The sequence below is a fragment of the Eucyclogobius newberryi genome, unplaced genomic scaffold (genome assembly GCF_026437365.1).
Source record: "Eucyclogobius newberryi isolate DKJ021-1_F unplaced genomic scaffold, fEucNew1.0.hap1 SCAF_50, whole genome shotgun sequence".
Lineage (NCBI taxonomy): Eukaryota > Metazoa > Chordata > Actinopteri > Gobiiformes > Gobiidae > Eucyclogobius > Eucyclogobius newberryi.
The window spans coordinates 597,432-613,728 of record NW_027316168.1 but is presented as its reverse complement, the minus strand read 5'-3'; the positions used below and the strand labels follow the sequence as shown (position 1 = coordinate 613,728).

Genomic DNA, 16,297 nt, shown 5'->3' with positions numbered 1-16,297 from the left:
ACCTGTCAAAAAAAAAAAAAAAAGAAGTTTTTCATTGAGATATCCCAATTTTGACCGAGCAAGTGGCGTGAAGGTACTCTTCACGAAAAGACAGTGTTTGATATAAAAAAGGCCGTTTTGACCTGGAACATTTCGCTCACGGCCATACCACCCTGGACCAGCCCGATCTCGTCTGATCTCGGAAGCCAAGCAGGGTTGGGCCTGGTTAGTACTTGGATGGGAGACCGCCTGGGAATACCAGGTGCTGTGAGCATTTTCACACTTTTTCACCTGTCAAAAAAAAAAAAAAAAAAAAAAAAAGAAGTTTGAGATATCCCAATTTTGACCGAGCAAGTGGCGTGAAGGTACTCTTCACGAAAAGACAGTGTTTGATATAAAAAAGGCCGTTTTGACCTGGAACATTTCGCTCACGGCCATACCACCCTGGACCAGCCCGATCTCGTCTGATCTCGGAAGCCAAGCAGGGTTGGGCCTGGTTAGTACTTGGATGGGAGACCGCCTGGGAATACCAGGTGCTGTGAGCATTTTCACACTTTTTCACCTGTCAAAAAAAAAAAAAAAAGAAGTTTTTCATTGAGATATCCCAATTTTGACCGAGCAAGTGGCGTGAAGGTACTCTTCACGAAAAGACAGTGTTTGATATAAAAAAGGCCGTTTTGACCTGGAACATTTCGCTCACGGCCATACCACCCTGGACCAGCCCGATCTCGTCTGATCTCGGAAGCCAAGCAGGGTTGGGCCTGGTTAGTACTTGGATGGGAGACCGCCTGGGAATACCAGGTGCTGTGAGCATTTTCACACTTTTTCACCTGTCAAAAAAAAAAAAAAAAGAAGTTTTTCATTGAGATATCCCAATTTTGACCGAGCAAGTGGCGTGAAGGTACTCTTCACGAAAAGACAGTGTTTGATATAAAAAAGGCCGTTTTGACCTGGAACATTTCGCTCACGGCCATACCACCCTGGACCAGCCCGATCTCGTCTGATCTCGGAAGCCAAGCAGGGTTGGGCCTGGTTAGTACTTGGATGGGAGACCGCCTGGGAATACCAGGTGCTGTGAGCATTTTCACACTTTTTCACCTGTCAAAAAAAAAAAAAAAAGAAGTTTTTCATTGAGATATCCCAATTTTGACCGAGCAAGTGGCGTGAAGGTACTCTTCACGAAAAGACAGTGTTTGATATAAAAAAGGCCGTTTTGACCTGGAACATTTCGCTCACGGCCATACCACCCTGGACCAGCCCGATCTCGTCTGATCTCGGAAGCCAAGCAGGGTTGGGCCTGGTTAGTACTTGGATGGGAGACCGCCTGGGAATACCAGGTGCTGTGAGCATTTTCACACTTTTTCACCTGTCAAAAAAAAAAAAAAAAGAAGTTTTTCATTGAGATATCCCAATTTTGACCGAGCAAGTGTGAAGGTACTCTTCACGAAAAGACAGTGTTTGATATAAAAAAGGCCGTTTTGACCTGGAACATTTCGCTCACGGCCATACCACCCTGGACCAGCCCGATCTCGTCTGATCTCGGAAGCCAAGCAGGGTTGGGCCTGGTTAGTACTTGGATGGGAGACCGCCTGGGAATACCAGGTGCTGTGAGCATTTTCACACTTTTTCACCTGTCAAAAAAAAAAAAAAAAAAGAAGTTTTTCATTGAGATATCCCAATTTTGACCGAGCAAGTGGCGTGAAGGTACTCTTCACGAAAAGACAGTGTTTGATGCAAAAAAAGCAATTTATACGAGCTGGAACATTTCGCTCACGGCCATACCACCCTGGACCAGCCCGATCTCGTCTGATCTCGGAAGCCAAGCAGGGTTGGGCCTGGTTAGTACTTGGATGGGAGACCGCCTGGGAATACCAGGTGCTGTGAGCATTTTTCACTTTTTCACCTGTCAAAAAAAAAAAAAAAAAAAAGAAGTTTTTCATTGAGATATCCGATATCCCAATTTTGACCGAGCAAGTGGCGTGAAGGTACTCTTCACGAAAAGACAGTGTTTGATGCAAAAAAAGCAATTTATACGAGTTTTGACCTGGAACATTTCGCTCACGGCCATACCACCCTGGACCAGCCCGATCTCGTCTGATCTCGGAAGCCAAGCAGGGTTGGGCCTGGTTAGTACTTGGATGGGAGACCGCCTGGGAATACCAGGTGCTGTGAGCATTTTCACACTTTTTCACCTGTCAAAAAAAAAAAAGAAAAAAAAAAAAAAGAAGTTTTTCATTGAGATATCCCAATTTTGACCGAGCAAGTGGCGTGAAGGTACTCTTCACGAAAAGACAGTGTTTGATGCAAAAAAAGCAATTTATACGAGTTTTGACCTGGAACATTTCGCTCACGGCCATACCACCCTGGACCAGCCCGATCTCGTCTGATCTCGGAAGCCAAGCAGGGTTGGGCCTGGTTAGTACTTGGATGGGAGACCGCCTGGGAATACCAGGTGCTGTGAGCATTTTCACACTTTTTCACCTGTCAAAAAAAAAAAAAAAAGAAGTTTTTCATTGAGATATCCCAATTTTGACCGAGCAAGTGGCGTGAAGGTACTCTTCACGAAAAGACAGTGTTTGATATAAAAAAGGCCGTTTTGACCTGGAACATTTCGCTCACGGCCATACCACCCTGGACCAGCCCGATCTCGTCTGATCTCGGAAGCCAAGCAGGGTTGGGCCTGGTTAGTACTTGGATGGGAGACCGCCTGGGAATACCAGGTGCTGTGAGCATTTTCACACTTTTTCACCTGTCAAAAAAAAAAAAAAAAGAAGTTTTTCATTGAGATATCCCAATTTTGACCGAGCAAGTGGCGTGAAGGTACTCTTCACGAAAAGACAGTGTTTGATATAAAAAAGGCCGTTTTGAGCTGGAACATTTCGCTCACGGCCATACCACCCTGGACCAGCCCGATCTCGTCTGATCTCGGAAGCCAAGCAGGGTTGGGCCTGGTTAGTACTTGGATGGGAGACCGCCTGGGAATACCAGGTGCTGTGAGCATTTTCACACTTTTTCACCTGTCAAAAAAAAAAAAAAAAAAAAAAAAAAGAAGTTTTTCATTGAGATATCCCAATTTTGACCGAGCAAGTGGCGTGAAGGTACTCTTCACGAAAAGACAGTGTTTGATGCAAAAAAAGCAATTTATACGAGTTTTGACCTGGAACATTTCGCTCACGGCCATACCACCCTGGACCAGCCCGATCTCGTCTGATCTCGGAAGCCAAGCAGGGTTGGGCCTGGTTAGTACTTGGATGGGAGACCGCCTGGGAATACCAGGTGCTGTGAGCATTTTCACACTTTTTCACCTGTCAAAAAAAAAAAAGAAAAAAAAAAAAAAGAAGTTTTTCATTGAGATATCCCAATTTTGACCGAGCAAGTGGCGTGAAGGTACTCTTCACGAAAAGACAGTGTTTGATGCAAAAAAAGCAATTTATACGAGTTTTGACCTGGAACATTTCGCTCACGGCCATACCACCCTGGACCAGCCCGATCTCGTCTGATCTCGGAAGCCAAGCAGGGTTGGGCCTGGTTAGTACTTGGATGGGAGACCGCCTGGGAATACCAGGTGCTGTGAGCATTTTCACACTTTTTCACCTGTCAAAAAAAAAAAAAAAAGAAGTTTTTCATTGAGATATCCCAATTTTGACCGAGCAAGTGGCGTGAAGGTACTCTTCACGAAAAGACAGTGTTTGATATAAAAAAGGCCGTTTTGACCTGGAACATTTCGCTCACGGCCATACCACCCTGGACCAGCCCGATCTCGTCTGATCTCGGAAGCCAAGCAGGGTTGGGCCTGGTTAGTACTTGGATGGGAGACCGCCTGGGAATACCAGGTGCTGTGAGCATTTTCACACTTTTTCACCTGTCAAAAAAAAAAAAAAAAGAAGTTTTTCATTGAGATATCCCAATTTTGACCGAGCAAGTGGCGTGAAGGTACTCTTCACGAAAAGACAGTGTTTGATATAAAAAAGGCCGTTTTGACCTGGAACATTTCGCTCACGGCCATACCACCCTGGACCAGCCCGATCTCGTCTGATCTCGGAAGCCAAGCAGGGTTGGGCCTGGTTAGTACTTGGATGGGAGACCGCCTGGGAATACCAGGTGCTGTGAGCATTTTCACACTTTTTCACCTGTCAAAAAAAAAAAAAAAAAAAAAAAAAAGAAGTTTTTCATTGAGATATCCCAATTTTGACCGAGCAAGTGGCGTGAAGGTACTCTTCACGAAAAGACAGTGTTTGATGCAAAAAAAGCAATTTATACGAGTTTTGACCTGGAACATTTCGCTCACGGCCATACCACCCTGGACCAGCCCGATCTCGTCTGATCTCGGAAGCCAAGCAGGGTTGGGCCTGGTTAGTACTTGGATGGGAGACCGCCTGGGAATACCAGGTGCTGTGAGCATTTTCACACTTTTTCACCTGTCAAAAAAAAAAAAGAAAAAAAAAAAAAAGAAGTTTTTCATTGAGATATCCCAATTTTGACCGAGCAAGTGGCGTGAAGGTACTCTTCACGAAAAGACAGTGTTTGATGCAAAAAAAGCAATTTATACGAGTTTTGACCTGGAACATTTCGCTCACGGCCATACCACCCTGGACCAGCCCGATCTCGTCTGATCTCGGAAGCCAAGCAGGGTTGGGCCTGGTTAGTACTTGGATGGGAGACCGCCTGGGAATACCAGGTGCTGTGAGCATTTTCACACTTTTTCACCTGTCAAAAAAAAAAAAAAAAGAAGTTTTTCATTGAGATATCCCAATTTTGACCGAGCAAGTGGCGTGAAGGTACTCTTCACGAAAAGACAGTGTTTGATATAAAAAAGGCCGTTTTGACCTGGAACATTTCGCTCACGGCCATACCACCCTGGACCAGCCCGATCTCGTCTGATCTCGGAAGCCAAGCAGGGTTGGGCCTGGTTAGTACTTGGATGGGAGACCGCCTGGGAATACCAGGTGCTGTGAGCATTTTCACACTTTTTCACCTGTCAAAAAAAAAAAAAAAAGAAGTTTTTCATTGAGATATCCCAATTTTGACCGAGCAAGTGGCGTGAAGGTACTCTTCACGAAAAGACAGTGTTTGATGCAAAAAAAGCAATTTATACGAGTTTTGACCTGGAACATTTCGCTCACGGCCATACCACCCTGGACCAGCCCGATCTCGTCTGATCTCGGAAGCCAAGCAGGGTTGGGCCTGGTTAGTACTTGGATGGGAGACCGCCTGGGAATACCAGGTGCTGTGAGCATTTTCACACTTTTTCACCTGTCAAAAAAAAAAAAAAAAATAAAAAAAAAGAAGTTTTTCATTGAGATATCCCAATTTTGACCGAGCAAGTGGCGTGAAGGTACTCTTCACGAAAAGACAGTGTTTGATATAAAAAAGGCCGTTTTGACCTGGAACATTTCGCTCACGGCCATACCACCCTGGACCAGCCCGATCTCGTCTGATCTCGGAAGCCAAGCAGGGTTGGGCCTGGTTAGTACTTGGATGGGAGACCGCCTGGGAATACCAGGTGCTGTGAGCATTTTCACACTTTTTCACCTGTCAAAAAAAAAAAAAAAAAGAAGTTTTTCATTGAGATATCCCAATTTTGACCGAGCAAGTGGCGTGAAGGTACTCTTCACGAAAAGACAGTGTTTGATGCAAAAAAAGCAATTTATACGAGTTTTGACCTGGAACATTTCGCTCACGGCCATACCACCCTGGACCAGCCCGATCTCGTCTGATCTCGGAAGCCAAGCAGGGTTGGGCCTGGTTAGTACTTGGATGGGAGACCGCCTGGGAATACCAGGTGCTGTGAGCATTTTCACACTTTTTCACCTGTCAAAAAAAAAAAAAAAAGAAGTTTTTCATTGAGATATCCCAATTTTGACCGAGCAAGTGGCGTGAAGGTACTCTTCACGAAAAGACAGTGTTTGATGCAAAAAAAGCAATTTATACGAGTTTTGACCTGGAACATTTCGCTCACGGCCATACCACCCTGGACCAGCCCGATCTCGTCTGATCTCGGAAGCCAAGCAGGGTTGGGCCTGGTTAGTACTTGGATGGGAGACCGCCTGGGAATACCAGGTGCTGTGAGCATTTTCACACTTTTTCACCTGTCAAAAAAAAAAAAAAAAATAAAAAAAAAGAAGTTTTTCATTGAGATATCCCAATTTTGACCGAGCAAGTGGCGTGAAGGTACTCTTCACGAAAAGACAGTGTTTGATATAAAAAAGGCCGTTTTGACCTGGAACATTTCGCTCACGGCCATACCACCCTGGACCAGCCCGATCTCGTCTGATCTCGGAAGCCAAGCAGGGTTGGGCCTGGTTAGTACTTGGATGGGAGACCGCCTGGGAATACCAGGTGCTGTGAGCATTTTCACACTTTTTCACCTGTCAAAAAAAAAAAAAAAAAGAAGTTTTTCATTGAGATATCCCAATTTTGACCGAGCAAGTGGCGTGAAGGTACTCTTCACGAAAAGACAGTGTTTGATGCAAAAAAAGCAATTTATACGAGTTTTGACCTGGAACATTTCGCTCACGGCCATACCACCCTGGACCAGCCCGATCTCGTCTGATCTCGGAAGCCAAGCAGGGTTGGGCCTGGTTAGTACTTGGATGGGAGACCGCCTGGGAATACCAGGTGCTGTGAGCATTTTCACACTTTTTCACCTGTCAAAAAAAAAAAAAAAAAAAAAAAAAAGAAGTTTTTCATTGAGATATCCCAATTTTGACCGAGCAAGTGGCGTGAAGGTACTCTTCACGAAAAGACAGTGTTTGATGCAAAAAAAGCAATTTATACGAGTTTTGACCTGGAACATTTCGCTCACGGCCATACCACCCTGGACCAGCCCGATCTCGTCTGATCTCGGAAGCCAAGCAGGGTTGGGCCTGGTTAGTACTTGGATGGGAGACCGCCTGGGAATACCAGGTGCTGTGAGCATTTTCACACTTTTTCACCTGTCAAAAAAAAAAAAAAAAGAAGTTTTTCATTGAGATATCCCAATTTTGACCGAGCAAGTGGCGTGAAGGTACTCTTCACGAAAAGACAGTGTTTGATATAAAAAAGGCCGTTTTGACCTGGAACATTTCGCTCACGGCCATACCACCCTGGACCAGCCCGATCTCGTCTGATCTCGGAAGCCAAGCAGGGTTGGGCCTGGTTAGTACTTGGATGGGAGACCGCCTGGGAATACCAGGTGCTGTGAGCATTTTCACACTTTTTCACCTGTCAAAAAAAAAAAAAAAAGAAGTTTTTCATTGAGATATCCCAATTTTGACCGAGCAAGTGGCGTGAAGGTACTCTTCACGAAAAGACAGTGTTTGATATAAAAAAGGCCGTTTTGACCTGGAACATTTCGCTCACGGCCATACCACCCTGGACCAGCCCGATCTCGTCTGATCTCGGAAGCCAAGCAGGGTTGGGCCTGGTTAGTACTTGGATGGGAGACCGCCTGGGAATACCAGGTGCTGTGAGCATTTTCACACTTTTTCACCTGTCAAAAAAAAAAAAAAAAGAAGTTTTTCATTGAGATATCCCAATTTTGACCGAGCAAGTGGCGTGAAGGTACTCTTCACGAAAAGACAGTGTTTGATATAAAAAAGGCCGTTTTGAGCTGGAACATTTCGCTCACGGCCATACCACCCTGGACCAGCCCGATCTCGTCTGATCTCGGAAGCCAAGCAGGGTTGGGCCTGGTTAGTACTTGGATGGGAGACCGCCTGGGAATACCAGGTGCTGTGAGCATTTTCACACTTTTTCACCTGTCAAAAAAAAAAAAAAAAAAAAAAAAAAGAAGTTTTTCATTGAGATATCCCAATTTTGACCGAGCAAGTGGCGTGAAGGTACTCTTCACGAAAAGACAGTGTTTGATGCAAAAAAAGCAATTTATACGAGTTTTGACCTGGAACATTTCGCTCACGGCCATACCACCCTGGACCAGCCCGATCTCGTCTGATCTCGGAAGCCAAGCAGGGTTGGGCCTGGTTAGTACTTGGATGGGAGACCGCCTGGGAATACCAGGTGCTGTGAGCATTTTCACACTTTTTCACCTGTCAAAAAAAAAAAAGAAAAAAAAAAAAAAGAAGTTTTTCATTGAGATATCCCAATTTTGACCGAGCAAGTGGCGTGAAGGTACTCTTCACGAAAAGACAGTGTTTGATGCAAAAAAAGCAATTTATACGAGTTTTGACCTGGAACATTTCGCTCACGGCCATACCACCCTGGACCAGCCCGATCTCGTCTGATCTCGGAAGCCAAGCAGGGTTGGGCCTGGTTAGTACTTGGATGGGAGACCGCCTGGGAATACCAGGTGCTGTGAGCATTTTCACACTTTTTCACCTGTCAAAAAAAAAAAAAAAAGAAGTTTTTCATTGAGATATCCCAATTTTGACCGAGCAAGTGGCGTGAAGGTACTCTTCACGAAAAGACAGTGTTTGATATAAAAAAGGCCGTTTTGACCTGGAACATTTCGCTCACGGCCATACCACCCTGGACCAGCCCGATCTCGTCTGATCTCGGAAGCCAAGCAGGGTTGGGCCTGGTTAGTACTTGGATGGGAGACCGCCTGGGAATACCAGGTGCTGTGAGCATTTTCACACTTTTTCACCTGTCAAAAAAAAAAAAAAAAGAAGTTTTTCATTGAGATATCCCAATTTTGACCGAGCAAGTGGCGTGAAGGTACTCTTCACGAAAAGACAGTGTTTGATATAAAAAAGGCCGTTTTGAGCTGGAACATTTCGCTCACGGCCATACCACCCTGGACCAGCCCGATCTCGTCTGATCTCGGAAGCCAAGCAGGGTTGGGCCTGGTTAGTACTTGGATGGGAGACCGCCTGGGAATACCAGGTGCTGTGAGCATTTTCACACTTTTTCACCTGTCAAAAAAAAAAAAAAAAAAAAAAAAAAGAAGTTTTTCATTGAGATATCCCAATTTTGACCGAGCAAGTGGCGTGAAGGTACTCTTCACGAAAAGACAGTGTTTGATGCAAAAAAAGCAATTTATACGAGTTTTGACCTGGAACATTTCGCTCACGGCCATACCACCCTGGACCAGCCCGATCTCGTCTGATCTCGGAAGCCAAGCAGGGTTGGGCCTGGTTAGTACTTGGATGGGAGACCGCCTGGGAATACCAGGTGCTGTGAGCATTTTCACACTTTTTCACCTGTCAAAAAAAAAAAAGAAAAAAAAAAAAAAGAAGTTTTTCATTGAGATATCCCAATTTTGACCGAGCAAGTGGCGTGAAGGTACTCTTCACGAAAAGACAGTGTTTGATGCAAAAAAAGCAATTTATACGAGTTTTGACCTGGAACATTTCGCTCACGGCCATACCACCCTGGACCAGCCCGATCTCGTCTGATCTCGGAAGCCAAGCAGGGTTGGGCCTGGTTAGTACTTGGATGGGAGACCGCCTGGGAATACCAGGTGCTGTGAGCATTTTCACACTTTTTCACCTGTCAAAAAAAAAAAAAAAAGAAGTTTTTCATTGAGATATCCCAATTTTGACCGAGCAAGTGGCGTGAAGGTACTCTTCACGAAAAGACAGTGTTTGATATAAAAAAGGCCGTTTTGACCTGGAACATTTCGCTCACGGCCATACCACCCTGGACCAGCCCGATCTCGTCTGATCTCGGAAGCCAAGCAGGGTTGGGCCTGGTTAGTACTTGGATGGGAGACCGCCTGGGAATACCAGGTGCTGTGAGCATTTTCACACTTTTTCACCTGTCAAAAAAAAAAAAAAAAGAAGTTTTTCATTGAGATATCCCAATTTTGACCGAGCAAGTGGCGTGAAGGTACTCTTCACGAAAAGACAGTGTTTGATATAAAAAAGGCCGTTTTGACCTGGAACATTTCGCTCACGGCCATACCACCCTGGACCAGCCCGATCTCGTCTGATCTCGGAAGCCAAGCAGGGTTGGGCCTGGTTAGTACTTGGATGGGAGACCGCCTGGGAATACCAGGTGCTGTGAGCATTTTCACACTTTTTCACCTGTCAAAAAAAAAAAAAAAAAAAAAAAAAAGAAGTTTTTCATTGAGATATCCCAATTTTGACCGAGCAAGTGGCGTGAAGGTACTCTTCACGAAAAGACAGTGTTTGATGCAAAAAAAGCAATTTATACGAGTTTTGACCTGGAACATTTCGCTCACGGCCATACCACCCTGGACCAGCCCGATCTCGTCTGATCTCGGAAGCCAAGCAGGGTTGGGCCTGGTTAGTACTTGGATGGGAGACCGCCTGGGAATACCAGGTGCTGTGAGCATTTTCACACTTTTTCACCTGTCAAAAAAAAAAAAGAAAAAAAAAAAAAAGAAGTTTTTCATTGAGATATCCCAATTTTGACCGAGCAAGTGGCGTGAAGGTACTCTTCACGAAAAGACAGTGTTTGATGCAAAAAAAGCAATTTATACGAGTTTTGACCTGGAACATTTCGCTCACGGCCATACCACCCTGGACCAGCCCGATCTCGTCTGATCTCGGAAGCCAAGCAGGGTTGGGCCTGGTTAGTACTTGGATGGGAGACCGCCTGGGAATACCAGGTGCTGTGAGCATTTTCACACTTTTTCACCTGTCAAAAAAAAAAAAAAAAGAAGTTTTTCATTGAGATATCCCAATTTTGACCGAGCAAGTGGCGTGAAGGTACTCTTCACGAAAAGACAGTGTTTGATATAAAAAAGGCCGTTTTGACCTGGAACATTTCGCTCACGGCCATACCACCCTGGACCAGCCCGATCTCGTCTGATCTCGGAAGCCAAGCAGGGTTGGGCCTGGTTAGTACTTGGATGGGAGACCGCCTGGGAATACCAGGTGCTGTGAGCATTTTCACACTTTTTCACCTGTCAAAAAAAAAAAAAAAAGAAGTTTTTCATTGAGATATCCCAATTTTGACCGAGCAAGTGGCGTGAAGGTACTCTTCACGAAAAGACAGTGTTTGATGCAAAAAAAGCAATTTATACGAGTTTTGACCTGGAACATTTCGCTCACGGCCATACCACCCTGGACCAGCCCGATCTCGTCTGATCTCGGAAGCCAAGCAGGGTTGGGCCTGGTTAGTACTTGGATGGGAGACCGCCTGGGAATACCAGGTGCTGTGAGCATTTTCACACTTTTTCACCTGTCAAAAAAAAAAAAAAAAAATAAAAAAAAAGAAGTTTTTCATTGAGATATCCCAATTTTGACCGAGCAAGTGGCGTGAAGGTACTCTTCACGAAAAGACAGTGTTTGATATAAAAAAGGCCGTTTTGACCTGGAACATTTCGCTCACGGCCATACCACCCTGGACCAGCCCGATCTCGTCTGATCTCGGAAGCCAAGCAGGGTTGGGCCTGGTTAGTACTTGGATGGGAGACCGCCTGGGAATACCAGGTGCTGTGAGCATTTTCACACTTTTTCACCTGTCAAAAAAAAAAAAAAAAAGAAGTTTTTCATTGAGATATCCCAATTTTGACCGAGCAAGTGGCGTGAAGGTACTCTTCACGAAAAGACAGTGTTTGATGCAAAAAAAGCAATTTATACGAGTTTTGACCTGGAACATTTCGCTCACGGCCATACCACCCTGGACCAGCCCGATCTCGTCTGATCTCGGAAGCCAAGCAGGGTTGGGCCTGGTTAGTACTTGGATGGGAGACCGCCTGGGAATACCAGGTGCTGTGAGCATTTTCACACTTTTTCACCTGTCAAAAAAAAAAAAAAAAGAAGTTTTTCATTGAGATATCCCAATTTTGACCGAGCAAGTGGCGTGAAGGTACTCTTCACGAAAAGACAGTGTTTGATGCAAAAAAAGCAATTTATACGAGTTTTGACCTGGAACATTTCGCTCACGGCCATACCACCCTGGACCAGCCCGATCTCGTCTGATCTCGGAAGCCAAGCAGGGTTGGGCCTGGTTAGTACTTGGATGGGAGACCGCCTGGGAATACCAGGTGCTGTGAGCATTTTCACACTTTTTCACCTGTCAAAAAAAAAAAAAAAAATAAAAAAAAAGAAGTTTTTCATTGAGATATCCCAATTTTGACCGAGCAAGTGGCGTGAAGGTACTCTTCACGAAAAGACAGTGTTTGATATAAAAAAGGCCGTTTTGACCTGGAACATTTCGCTCACGGCCATACCACCCTGGACCAGCCCGATCTCGTCTGATCTCGGAAGCCAAGCAGGGTTGGGCCTGGTTAGTACTTGGATGGGAGACCGCCTGGGAATACCAGGTGCTGTGAGCATTTTCACACTTTTTCACCTGTCAAAAAAAAAAAAAAAAAGAAGTTTTTCATTGAGATATCCCAATTTTGACCGAGCAAGTGGCGTGAAGGTACTCTTCACGAAAAGACAGTGTTTGATGCAAAAAAAGCAATTTATACGAGTTTTGACCTGGAACATTTCGCTCACGGCCATACCACCCTGGACCAGCCCGATCTCGTCTGATCTCGGAAGCCAAGCAGGGTTGGGCCTGGTTAGTACTTGGATGGGAGACCGCCTGGGAATACCAGGTGCTGTGAGCATTTTCACACTTTTTCACCTGTCAAAAAAAAAAAAAAAAAAAAAAAAAAGAAGTTTTTCATTGAGATATCCCAATTTTGACCGAGCAAGTGGCGTGAAGGTACTCTTCACGAAAAGACAGTGTTTGATGCAAAAAAAGCAATTTATACGAGTTTTGACCTGGAACATTTCGCTCACGGCCATACCACCCTGGACCAGCCCGATCTCGTCTGATCTCGGAAGCCAAGCAGGGTTGGGCCTGGTTAGTACTTGGATGGGAGACCGCCTGGGAATACCAGGTGCTGTGAGCATTTTCACACTTTTTCACCTGTCAAAAAAAAAAAAAAAAGAAGTTTTTCATTGAGATATCCCAATTTTGACCGAGCAAGTGGCGTGAAGGTACTCTTCACGAAAAGACAGTGTTTGATATAAAAAAGGCCGTTTTGACCTGGAACATTTCGCTCACGGCCATACCACCCTGGACCAGCCCGATCTCGTCTGATCTCGGAAGCCAAGCAGGGTTGGGCCTGGTTAGTACTTGGATGGGAGACCGCCTGGGAATACCAGGTGCTGTGAGCATTTTCACACTTTTTCACCTGTCAAAAAAAAAAAAAAAAGAAGTTTTTCATTGAGATATCCCAATTTTGACCGAGCAAGTGGCGTGAAGGTACTCTTCACGAAAAGACAGTGTTTGATATAAAAAAGGCCGTTTTGACCTGGAACATTTCGCTCACGGCCATACCACCCTGGACCAGCCCGATCTCGTCTGATCTCGGAAGCCAAGCAGGGTTGGGCCTGGTTAGTACTTGGATGGGAGACCGCCTGGGAATACCAGGTGCTGTGAGCATTTTCACACTTTTTCACCTGTCAAAAAAAAAAAAAAAAAAAAAAAAAGAAGTTTTTCATTGAGATATCCCAATTTTGACCGAGCAAGTGGCGTGAAGGTACTCTTCACGAAAAGACAGTGTTTGATGCAAAAAAAGCAATTTATACGAGTTTTGACCTGGAACATTTCGCTCACGGCCATACCACCCTGGACCAGCCCGATCTCGTCTGATCTCGGAAGCCAAGCAGGGTTGGGCCTGGTTAGTACTTGGATGGGAGACCGCCTGGGAATACCAGGTGCTGTGAGCATTTTCACACTTTTTCACCTGTCAAAAAAAAAAAAAAAAGAAGTTTTTCATTGAGATATCCCAATTTTGACCGAGCAAGTGGCGTGAAGGTACTCTTCACGAAAAGACAGTGTTTGATATAAAAAAGGCCGTTTTGACCTGGAACATTTCGCTCACGGCCATACCACCCTGGACCAGCCCGATCTCGTCTGATCTCGGAAGCCAAGCAGGGTTGGGCCTGGTTAGTACTTGGATGGGAGACCGCCTGGGAATACCAGGTGCTGTGAGCATTTTCACACTTTTTCACCTGTCAAAAAAAAAAAAAAAAGAAGTTTTTCATTGAGATATCCCAATTTTGACCGAGCAAGTGGCGTGAAGGTACTCTTCACGAAAAGACAGTGTTTGATATAAAAAAGGCCGTTTTGACCTGGAACATTTCGCTCACGGCCATACCACCCTGGACCAGCCCGATCTCGTCTGATCTCGGAAGCCAAGCAGGGTTGGGCCTGGTTAGTACTTGGATGGGAGACCGCCTGGGAATACCAGGTGCTGTGAGCATTTTCACACTTTTTCACCTGTCAAAAAAAAAAAAAAAAGAAGTTTTTCATTGAGATATCCCAATTTTGACCGAGCAAGTGGCGTGAAGGTACTCTTCACGAAAAGACAGTGTTTGATATAAAAAAGGCCGTTTTGACCTGGAACATTTCGCTCACGGCCATACCACCCTGGACCAGCCCGATCTCGTCTGATCTCGGAAGCCAAGCAGGGTTGGGCCTGGTTAGTACTTGGATGGGAGACCGCCTGGGAATACCAGGTGCTGTGAGCATTTTCACACTTTTTCACCTGTCAAAAAAAAAAAAAAAAAAAAAAAAGAAGTTTTTCATTGAGATATCCCAATTTTGACCGAGCAAGTGGCGTGAAGGTACTCTTCACGAAAAGACAGTGTTTGATATAAAAAAGGCCGTTTTGACCTGGAACATTTCGCTCACGGCCATACCACCCTGGACCAGCCCGATCTCGTCTGATCTCGGAAGCCAAGCAGGGTTGGGCCTGGTTAGTACTTGGATGGGAGACCGCCTGGGAATACCAGGTGCTGTGAGCATTTTCACACTTTTTCACCTGTCAAAAAAAAAAAAAAAAGAAGTTTTTCATTGAGATATCCCAATTTTGACCGAGCAAGTGGCGTGAAGGTACTCTTCACGAAAAGACAGTGTTTGATATAAAAAAGGCCGTTTTGACCTGGAACATTTCGCTCACGGCCATACCACCCTGGACCAGCCCGATCTCGTCTGATCTCGGAAGCCAAGCAGGGTTGGGCCTGGTTAGTACTTGGATGGGAGACCGCCTGGGAATACCAGGTGCTGTGAGCATTTTCACACTTTTTCACCTGTCAAAAAAAAAAAAAAAAGAAGTTTTTCATTGAGATATCCCAATTTTGACCGAGCAAGTGGCGTGAAGGTACTCTTCACGAAAAGACAGTGTTTGATGCAAAAAAAGCAATTTATACGAGTTTTGACCTGGAACATTTCGCTCACGGCCATACCACCCTGGACCAGCCCGATCTCGTCTGATCTCGGAAGCCAAGCAGGGTTGGGCCTGGTTAGTACTTGGATGGGAGACCGCCTGGGAATACCAGGTGCTGTGAGCATTTTCACACTTTTTCACCTGTCAAAAAAAAAAAAAAAGAAGTTTTTCATTGAGATATCCCAATTTTGACCGAGCAAGTGGCGTGAAGGTACTCTTCACGAAAAGACAGTGTTTGATATAAAAAAGGCCGTTTTGACCTGGAACATTTCGCTCACGGCCATACCACCCTGGACCAGCCCGATCTCGTCTGATCTCGGAAGCCAAGCAGGGTTGGGCCTGGTTAGTACTTGGATGGGAGACCGCCTGGGAATACCAGGTGCTGTGAGCATTTTCACACTTTTTCACCTGTCAAAAAAAAAAAAAAAAGAAGTTTTTCATTGAGATATCCCAATTTTGACCGAGCAAGTGGCGTGAAGGTACTCTTCACGAAAAGACAGTGTTTGATATAAAAAAGGCCGTTTTGACCTGGAACATTTCGCTCACGGCCATACCACCCTGGACCAGCCCGATCTCGTCTGATCTCGGAAGCCAAGCAGGGTTGGGCCTGGTTAGTACTTGGATGGGAGACCGCCTGGGAATACCAGGTGCTGTGAGCATTTTCACACTTTTTCACCTGTCAAAAAAAAAAAAAAAAAAAAAAAAAGAAGTTTTTCATTGAGATATCCCAATTTTGACCGAGCAAGTGGCGCGAAGGTACTCTTCACGAAAAGACAGTGTTTGATGCAAAAAAAGCAATTTATACGAGTTTTGACCTGGAACATTTCGCTCACGGCCATACCACCCTGGACCAGCCCGATCTCGTCTGATCTCGGAAGCCAAGCAGGGTTGGGCCTGGTTAGTACTTGGATGGGAGACCGCCTGGGAATACCAGGTGCTGTGAGCATTTTCACACTTTTTCACCTGTCAAAAAAAAAAAAAAAAGAAGTTTTTCATTGAGATATCCCAATTTTGACCGAGCAAGTGGCGTGAAGGTACTCTTCACGAAAAGACAGTGTTTGATATAAAAAAGGCCGTTTTGACCTGGAACATTTCGCTCACGGCCATACCACCCTGGACCAGCCCGATCTCGTCTGATCTCGGAAGCCAAGCAGGGTTGGGCCTGGTTAGTACTTGGATGGGAGACCGCCTGGGAATACCAGGTGCTGTGAGCATTTTCACACTTTTTCACCTGTCAAA

At 45.3% G+C, this 16,297-nt stretch overlaps 59 non-coding genes across 59 annotated transcripts; all 59 read left to right on the top strand.

The window, feature by feature from the left end:
- The first annotated feature begins 134 nt into the window (after window positions 1–134).
- LOC140382155 (5S ribosomal RNA) lies at window positions 135–253 on the top strand. The gene has a single exon (XR_011931604.1). It is a non-coding gene; the product is annotated as a 5S ribosomal RNA (ribosomal RNA).
- A 152-nt stretch (window positions 254–405) lies between these two features.
- LOC140382154 (5S ribosomal RNA) lies at window positions 406–524 on the top strand. Its single transcript, XR_011931603.1, has one exon. It is a non-coding gene; the product is annotated as a 5S ribosomal RNA (ribosomal RNA).
- Window positions 525–673: 149 nt separating this feature from the next.
- LOC140382153 (5S ribosomal RNA) lies at window positions 674–792 on the top strand. The gene has a single exon (XR_011931602.1). It is a non-coding gene; the product is annotated as a 5S ribosomal RNA (ribosomal RNA).
- Window positions 793–941: 149 nt separating this feature from the next.
- Window positions 942–1,060, top strand: LOC140382150 (5S ribosomal RNA). The gene has a single exon (XR_011931600.1). It is a non-coding gene; the product is annotated as a 5S ribosomal RNA (ribosomal RNA).
- A 149-nt stretch (window positions 1,061–1,209) lies between these two features.
- On the top strand, window positions 1,210–1,328 carry LOC140382149 (5S ribosomal RNA). The gene has a single exon (XR_011931599.1). It is a non-coding gene; the product is annotated as a 5S ribosomal RNA (ribosomal RNA).
- A 146-nt stretch (window positions 1,329–1,474) lies between these two features.
- Window positions 1,475–1,593, top strand: LOC140382148 (5S ribosomal RNA). The gene has a single exon (XR_011931598.1). It is a non-coding gene; the product is annotated as a 5S ribosomal RNA (ribosomal RNA).
- A 154-nt stretch (window positions 1,594–1,747) lies between these two features.
- Window positions 1,748–1,866, top strand: LOC140382147 (5S ribosomal RNA). The gene has a single exon (XR_011931597.1). It is a non-coding gene; the product is annotated as a 5S ribosomal RNA (ribosomal RNA).
- Window positions 1,867–2,035: 169 nt separating this feature from the next.
- On the top strand, window positions 2,036–2,154 carry LOC140382146 (5S ribosomal RNA). The gene has a single exon (XR_011931596.1). It is a non-coding gene; the product is annotated as a 5S ribosomal RNA (ribosomal RNA).
- A 170-nt stretch (window positions 2,155–2,324) lies between these two features.
- Window positions 2,325–2,443, top strand: LOC140382145 (5S ribosomal RNA). Its single transcript, XR_011931595.1, has one exon. It is a non-coding gene; the product is annotated as a 5S ribosomal RNA (ribosomal RNA).
- A 149-nt stretch (window positions 2,444–2,592) lies between these two features.
- On the top strand, window positions 2,593–2,711 carry LOC140382144 (5S ribosomal RNA). Its single transcript, XR_011931594.1, has one exon. It is a non-coding gene; the product is annotated as a 5S ribosomal RNA (ribosomal RNA).
- Window positions 2,712–2,860: 149 nt separating this feature from the next.
- LOC140382143 (5S ribosomal RNA) lies at window positions 2,861–2,979 on the top strand. Its single transcript, XR_011931593.1, has one exon. It is a non-coding gene; the product is annotated as a 5S ribosomal RNA (ribosomal RNA).
- A 169-nt stretch (window positions 2,980–3,148) lies between these two features.
- LOC140382142 (5S ribosomal RNA) lies at window positions 3,149–3,267 on the top strand. The gene has a single exon (XR_011931592.1). It is a non-coding gene; the product is annotated as a 5S ribosomal RNA (ribosomal RNA).
- Window positions 3,268–3,437: 170 nt separating this feature from the next.
- On the top strand, window positions 3,438–3,556 carry LOC140382140 (5S ribosomal RNA). The gene has a single exon (XR_011931591.1). It is a non-coding gene; the product is annotated as a 5S ribosomal RNA (ribosomal RNA).
- Window positions 3,557–3,705: 149 nt separating this feature from the next.
- LOC140382138 (5S ribosomal RNA) lies at window positions 3,706–3,824 on the top strand. Its single transcript, XR_011931589.1, has one exon. It is a non-coding gene; the product is annotated as a 5S ribosomal RNA (ribosomal RNA).
- A 149-nt stretch (window positions 3,825–3,973) lies between these two features.
- LOC140382137 (5S ribosomal RNA) lies at window positions 3,974–4,092 on the top strand. Its single transcript, XR_011931588.1, has one exon. It is a non-coding gene; the product is annotated as a 5S ribosomal RNA (ribosomal RNA).
- Window positions 4,093–4,261: 169 nt separating this feature from the next.
- Window positions 4,262–4,380, top strand: LOC140382136 (5S ribosomal RNA). The gene has a single exon (XR_011931587.1). It is a non-coding gene; the product is annotated as a 5S ribosomal RNA (ribosomal RNA).
- Window positions 4,381–4,550: 170 nt separating this feature from the next.
- Window positions 4,551–4,669, top strand: LOC140382135 (5S ribosomal RNA). Its single transcript, XR_011931586.1, has one exon. It is a non-coding gene; the product is annotated as a 5S ribosomal RNA (ribosomal RNA).
- A 149-nt stretch (window positions 4,670–4,818) lies between these two features.
- On the top strand, window positions 4,819–4,937 carry LOC140382134 (5S ribosomal RNA). The gene has a single exon (XR_011931585.1). It is a non-coding gene; the product is annotated as a 5S ribosomal RNA (ribosomal RNA).
- Window positions 4,938–5,096: 159 nt separating this feature from the next.
- LOC140382133 (5S ribosomal RNA) lies at window positions 5,097–5,215 on the top strand. The gene has a single exon (XR_011931584.1). It is a non-coding gene; the product is annotated as a 5S ribosomal RNA (ribosomal RNA).
- Window positions 5,216–5,375: 160 nt separating this feature from the next.
- LOC140382132 (5S ribosomal RNA) lies at window positions 5,376–5,494 on the top strand. The gene has a single exon (XR_011931583.1). It is a non-coding gene; the product is annotated as a 5S ribosomal RNA (ribosomal RNA).
- Window positions 5,495–5,654: 160 nt separating this feature from the next.
- LOC140382131 (5S ribosomal RNA) lies at window positions 5,655–5,773 on the top strand. The gene has a single exon (XR_011931582.1). It is a non-coding gene; the product is annotated as a 5S ribosomal RNA (ribosomal RNA).
- Window positions 5,774–5,932: 159 nt separating this feature from the next.
- LOC140382129 (5S ribosomal RNA) lies at window positions 5,933–6,051 on the top strand. The gene has a single exon (XR_011931581.1). It is a non-coding gene; the product is annotated as a 5S ribosomal RNA (ribosomal RNA).
- Window positions 6,052–6,211: 160 nt separating this feature from the next.
- On the top strand, window positions 6,212–6,330 carry LOC140382128 (5S ribosomal RNA). Its single transcript, XR_011931580.1, has one exon. It is a non-coding gene; the product is annotated as a 5S ribosomal RNA (ribosomal RNA).
- Window positions 6,331–6,490: 160 nt separating this feature from the next.
- On the top strand, window positions 6,491–6,609 carry LOC140382126 (5S ribosomal RNA). Its single transcript, XR_011931578.1, has one exon. It is a non-coding gene; the product is annotated as a 5S ribosomal RNA (ribosomal RNA).
- A 169-nt stretch (window positions 6,610–6,778) lies between these two features.
- Window positions 6,779–6,897, top strand: LOC140382125 (5S ribosomal RNA). Its single transcript, XR_011931577.1, has one exon. It is a non-coding gene; the product is annotated as a 5S ribosomal RNA (ribosomal RNA).
- A 149-nt stretch (window positions 6,898–7,046) lies between these two features.
- On the top strand, window positions 7,047–7,165 carry LOC140382124 (5S ribosomal RNA). Its single transcript, XR_011931576.1, has one exon. It is a non-coding gene; the product is annotated as a 5S ribosomal RNA (ribosomal RNA).
- A 149-nt stretch (window positions 7,166–7,314) lies between these two features.
- On the top strand, window positions 7,315–7,433 carry LOC140382123 (5S ribosomal RNA). Its single transcript, XR_011931575.1, has one exon. It is a non-coding gene; the product is annotated as a 5S ribosomal RNA (ribosomal RNA).
- A 149-nt stretch (window positions 7,434–7,582) lies between these two features.
- LOC140382122 (5S ribosomal RNA) lies at window positions 7,583–7,701 on the top strand. Its single transcript, XR_011931574.1, has one exon. It is a non-coding gene; the product is annotated as a 5S ribosomal RNA (ribosomal RNA).
- A 169-nt stretch (window positions 7,702–7,870) lies between these two features.
- LOC140382121 (5S ribosomal RNA) lies at window positions 7,871–7,989 on the top strand. Its single transcript, XR_011931573.1, has one exon. It is a non-coding gene; the product is annotated as a 5S ribosomal RNA (ribosomal RNA).
- Window positions 7,990–8,159: 170 nt separating this feature from the next.
- On the top strand, window positions 8,160–8,278 carry LOC140382120 (5S ribosomal RNA). Its single transcript, XR_011931572.1, has one exon. It is a non-coding gene; the product is annotated as a 5S ribosomal RNA (ribosomal RNA).
- A 149-nt stretch (window positions 8,279–8,427) lies between these two features.
- On the top strand, window positions 8,428–8,546 carry LOC140382118 (5S ribosomal RNA). Its single transcript, XR_011931571.1, has one exon. It is a non-coding gene; the product is annotated as a 5S ribosomal RNA (ribosomal RNA).
- Window positions 8,547–8,695: 149 nt separating this feature from the next.
- On the top strand, window positions 8,696–8,814 carry LOC140382117 (5S ribosomal RNA). Its single transcript, XR_011931570.1, has one exon. It is a non-coding gene; the product is annotated as a 5S ribosomal RNA (ribosomal RNA).
- Window positions 8,815–8,983: 169 nt separating this feature from the next.
- On the top strand, window positions 8,984–9,102 carry LOC140382116 (5S ribosomal RNA). Its single transcript, XR_011931569.1, has one exon. It is a non-coding gene; the product is annotated as a 5S ribosomal RNA (ribosomal RNA).
- Window positions 9,103–9,272: 170 nt separating this feature from the next.
- On the top strand, window positions 9,273–9,391 carry LOC140382114 (5S ribosomal RNA). Its single transcript, XR_011931567.1, has one exon. It is a non-coding gene; the product is annotated as a 5S ribosomal RNA (ribosomal RNA).
- Window positions 9,392–9,540: 149 nt separating this feature from the next.
- Window positions 9,541–9,659, top strand: LOC140382113 (5S ribosomal RNA). The gene has a single exon (XR_011931566.1). It is a non-coding gene; the product is annotated as a 5S ribosomal RNA (ribosomal RNA).
- A 149-nt stretch (window positions 9,660–9,808) lies between these two features.
- Window positions 9,809–9,927, top strand: LOC140382112 (5S ribosomal RNA). The gene has a single exon (XR_011931565.1). It is a non-coding gene; the product is annotated as a 5S ribosomal RNA (ribosomal RNA).
- Window positions 9,928–10,096: 169 nt separating this feature from the next.
- Window positions 10,097–10,215, top strand: LOC140382111 (5S ribosomal RNA). The gene has a single exon (XR_011931564.1). It is a non-coding gene; the product is annotated as a 5S ribosomal RNA (ribosomal RNA).
- A 170-nt stretch (window positions 10,216–10,385) lies between these two features.
- Window positions 10,386–10,504, top strand: LOC140382110 (5S ribosomal RNA). The gene has a single exon (XR_011931563.1). It is a non-coding gene; the product is annotated as a 5S ribosomal RNA (ribosomal RNA).
- A 149-nt stretch (window positions 10,505–10,653) lies between these two features.
- On the top strand, window positions 10,654–10,772 carry LOC140382107 (5S ribosomal RNA). The gene has a single exon (XR_011931561.1). It is a non-coding gene; the product is annotated as a 5S ribosomal RNA (ribosomal RNA).
- Window positions 10,773–10,931: 159 nt separating this feature from the next.
- On the top strand, window positions 10,932–11,050 carry LOC140382106 (5S ribosomal RNA). The gene has a single exon (XR_011931560.1). It is a non-coding gene; the product is annotated as a 5S ribosomal RNA (ribosomal RNA).
- Window positions 11,051–11,211: 161 nt separating this feature from the next.
- Window positions 11,212–11,330, top strand: LOC140382105 (5S ribosomal RNA). Its single transcript, XR_011931559.1, has one exon. It is a non-coding gene; the product is annotated as a 5S ribosomal RNA (ribosomal RNA).
- A 160-nt stretch (window positions 11,331–11,490) lies between these two features.
- LOC140382104 (5S ribosomal RNA) lies at window positions 11,491–11,609 on the top strand. The gene has a single exon (XR_011931558.1). It is a non-coding gene; the product is annotated as a 5S ribosomal RNA (ribosomal RNA).
- A 159-nt stretch (window positions 11,610–11,768) lies between these two features.
- Window positions 11,769–11,887, top strand: LOC140382103 (5S ribosomal RNA). The gene has a single exon (XR_011931557.1). It is a non-coding gene; the product is annotated as a 5S ribosomal RNA (ribosomal RNA).
- Window positions 11,888–12,047: 160 nt separating this feature from the next.
- Window positions 12,048–12,166, top strand: LOC140382101 (5S ribosomal RNA). The gene has a single exon (XR_011931555.1). It is a non-coding gene; the product is annotated as a 5S ribosomal RNA (ribosomal RNA).
- Window positions 12,167–12,326: 160 nt separating this feature from the next.
- LOC140382100 (5S ribosomal RNA) lies at window positions 12,327–12,445 on the top strand. The gene has a single exon (XR_011931554.1). It is a non-coding gene; the product is annotated as a 5S ribosomal RNA (ribosomal RNA).
- A 169-nt stretch (window positions 12,446–12,614) lies between these two features.
- On the top strand, window positions 12,615–12,733 carry LOC140382099 (5S ribosomal RNA). Its single transcript, XR_011931553.1, has one exon. It is a non-coding gene; the product is annotated as a 5S ribosomal RNA (ribosomal RNA).
- Window positions 12,734–12,882: 149 nt separating this feature from the next.
- Window positions 12,883–13,001, top strand: LOC140382098 (5S ribosomal RNA). Its single transcript, XR_011931552.1, has one exon. It is a non-coding gene; the product is annotated as a 5S ribosomal RNA (ribosomal RNA).
- A 149-nt stretch (window positions 13,002–13,150) lies between these two features.
- On the top strand, window positions 13,151–13,269 carry LOC140382096 (5S ribosomal RNA). Its single transcript, XR_011931551.1, has one exon. It is a non-coding gene; the product is annotated as a 5S ribosomal RNA (ribosomal RNA).
- A 168-nt stretch (window positions 13,270–13,437) lies between these two features.
- LOC140382095 (5S ribosomal RNA) lies at window positions 13,438–13,556 on the top strand. Its single transcript, XR_011931550.1, has one exon. It is a non-coding gene; the product is annotated as a 5S ribosomal RNA (ribosomal RNA).
- A 149-nt stretch (window positions 13,557–13,705) lies between these two features.
- Window positions 13,706–13,824, top strand: LOC140382094 (5S ribosomal RNA). The gene has a single exon (XR_011931549.1). It is a non-coding gene; the product is annotated as a 5S ribosomal RNA (ribosomal RNA).
- A 149-nt stretch (window positions 13,825–13,973) lies between these two features.
- On the top strand, window positions 13,974–14,092 carry LOC140382093 (5S ribosomal RNA). The gene has a single exon (XR_011931548.1). It is a non-coding gene; the product is annotated as a 5S ribosomal RNA (ribosomal RNA).
- Window positions 14,093–14,241: 149 nt separating this feature from the next.
- Window positions 14,242–14,360, top strand: LOC140382092 (5S ribosomal RNA). Its single transcript, XR_011931547.1, has one exon. It is a non-coding gene; the product is annotated as a 5S ribosomal RNA (ribosomal RNA).
- Window positions 14,361–14,517: 157 nt separating this feature from the next.
- On the top strand, window positions 14,518–14,636 carry LOC140382091 (5S ribosomal RNA). Its single transcript, XR_011931546.1, has one exon. It is a non-coding gene; the product is annotated as a 5S ribosomal RNA (ribosomal RNA).
- A 149-nt stretch (window positions 14,637–14,785) lies between these two features.
- On the top strand, window positions 14,786–14,904 carry LOC140382089 (5S ribosomal RNA). Its single transcript, XR_011931544.1, has one exon. It is a non-coding gene; the product is annotated as a 5S ribosomal RNA (ribosomal RNA).
- Window positions 14,905–15,063: 159 nt separating this feature from the next.
- On the top strand, window positions 15,064–15,182 carry LOC140382088 (5S ribosomal RNA). The gene has a single exon (XR_011931543.1). It is a non-coding gene; the product is annotated as a 5S ribosomal RNA (ribosomal RNA).
- Window positions 15,183–15,330: 148 nt separating this feature from the next.
- On the top strand, window positions 15,331–15,449 carry LOC140382087 (5S ribosomal RNA). Its single transcript, XR_011931542.1, has one exon. It is a non-coding gene; the product is annotated as a 5S ribosomal RNA (ribosomal RNA).
- A 149-nt stretch (window positions 15,450–15,598) lies between these two features.
- LOC140382085 (5S ribosomal RNA) lies at window positions 15,599–15,717 on the top strand. The gene has a single exon (XR_011931541.1). It is a non-coding gene; the product is annotated as a 5S ribosomal RNA (ribosomal RNA).
- Window positions 15,718–15,885: 168 nt separating this feature from the next.
- On the top strand, window positions 15,886–16,004 carry LOC140382084 (5S ribosomal RNA). The gene has a single exon (XR_011931540.1). It is a non-coding gene; the product is annotated as a 5S ribosomal RNA (ribosomal RNA).
- Window positions 16,005–16,153: 149 nt separating this feature from the next.
- LOC140382083 (5S ribosomal RNA) lies at window positions 16,154–16,272 on the top strand. The gene has a single exon (XR_011931539.1). It is a non-coding gene; the product is annotated as a 5S ribosomal RNA (ribosomal RNA).
- The last annotated feature ends 25 nt before the right edge of the window (window positions 16,273–16,297 follow it).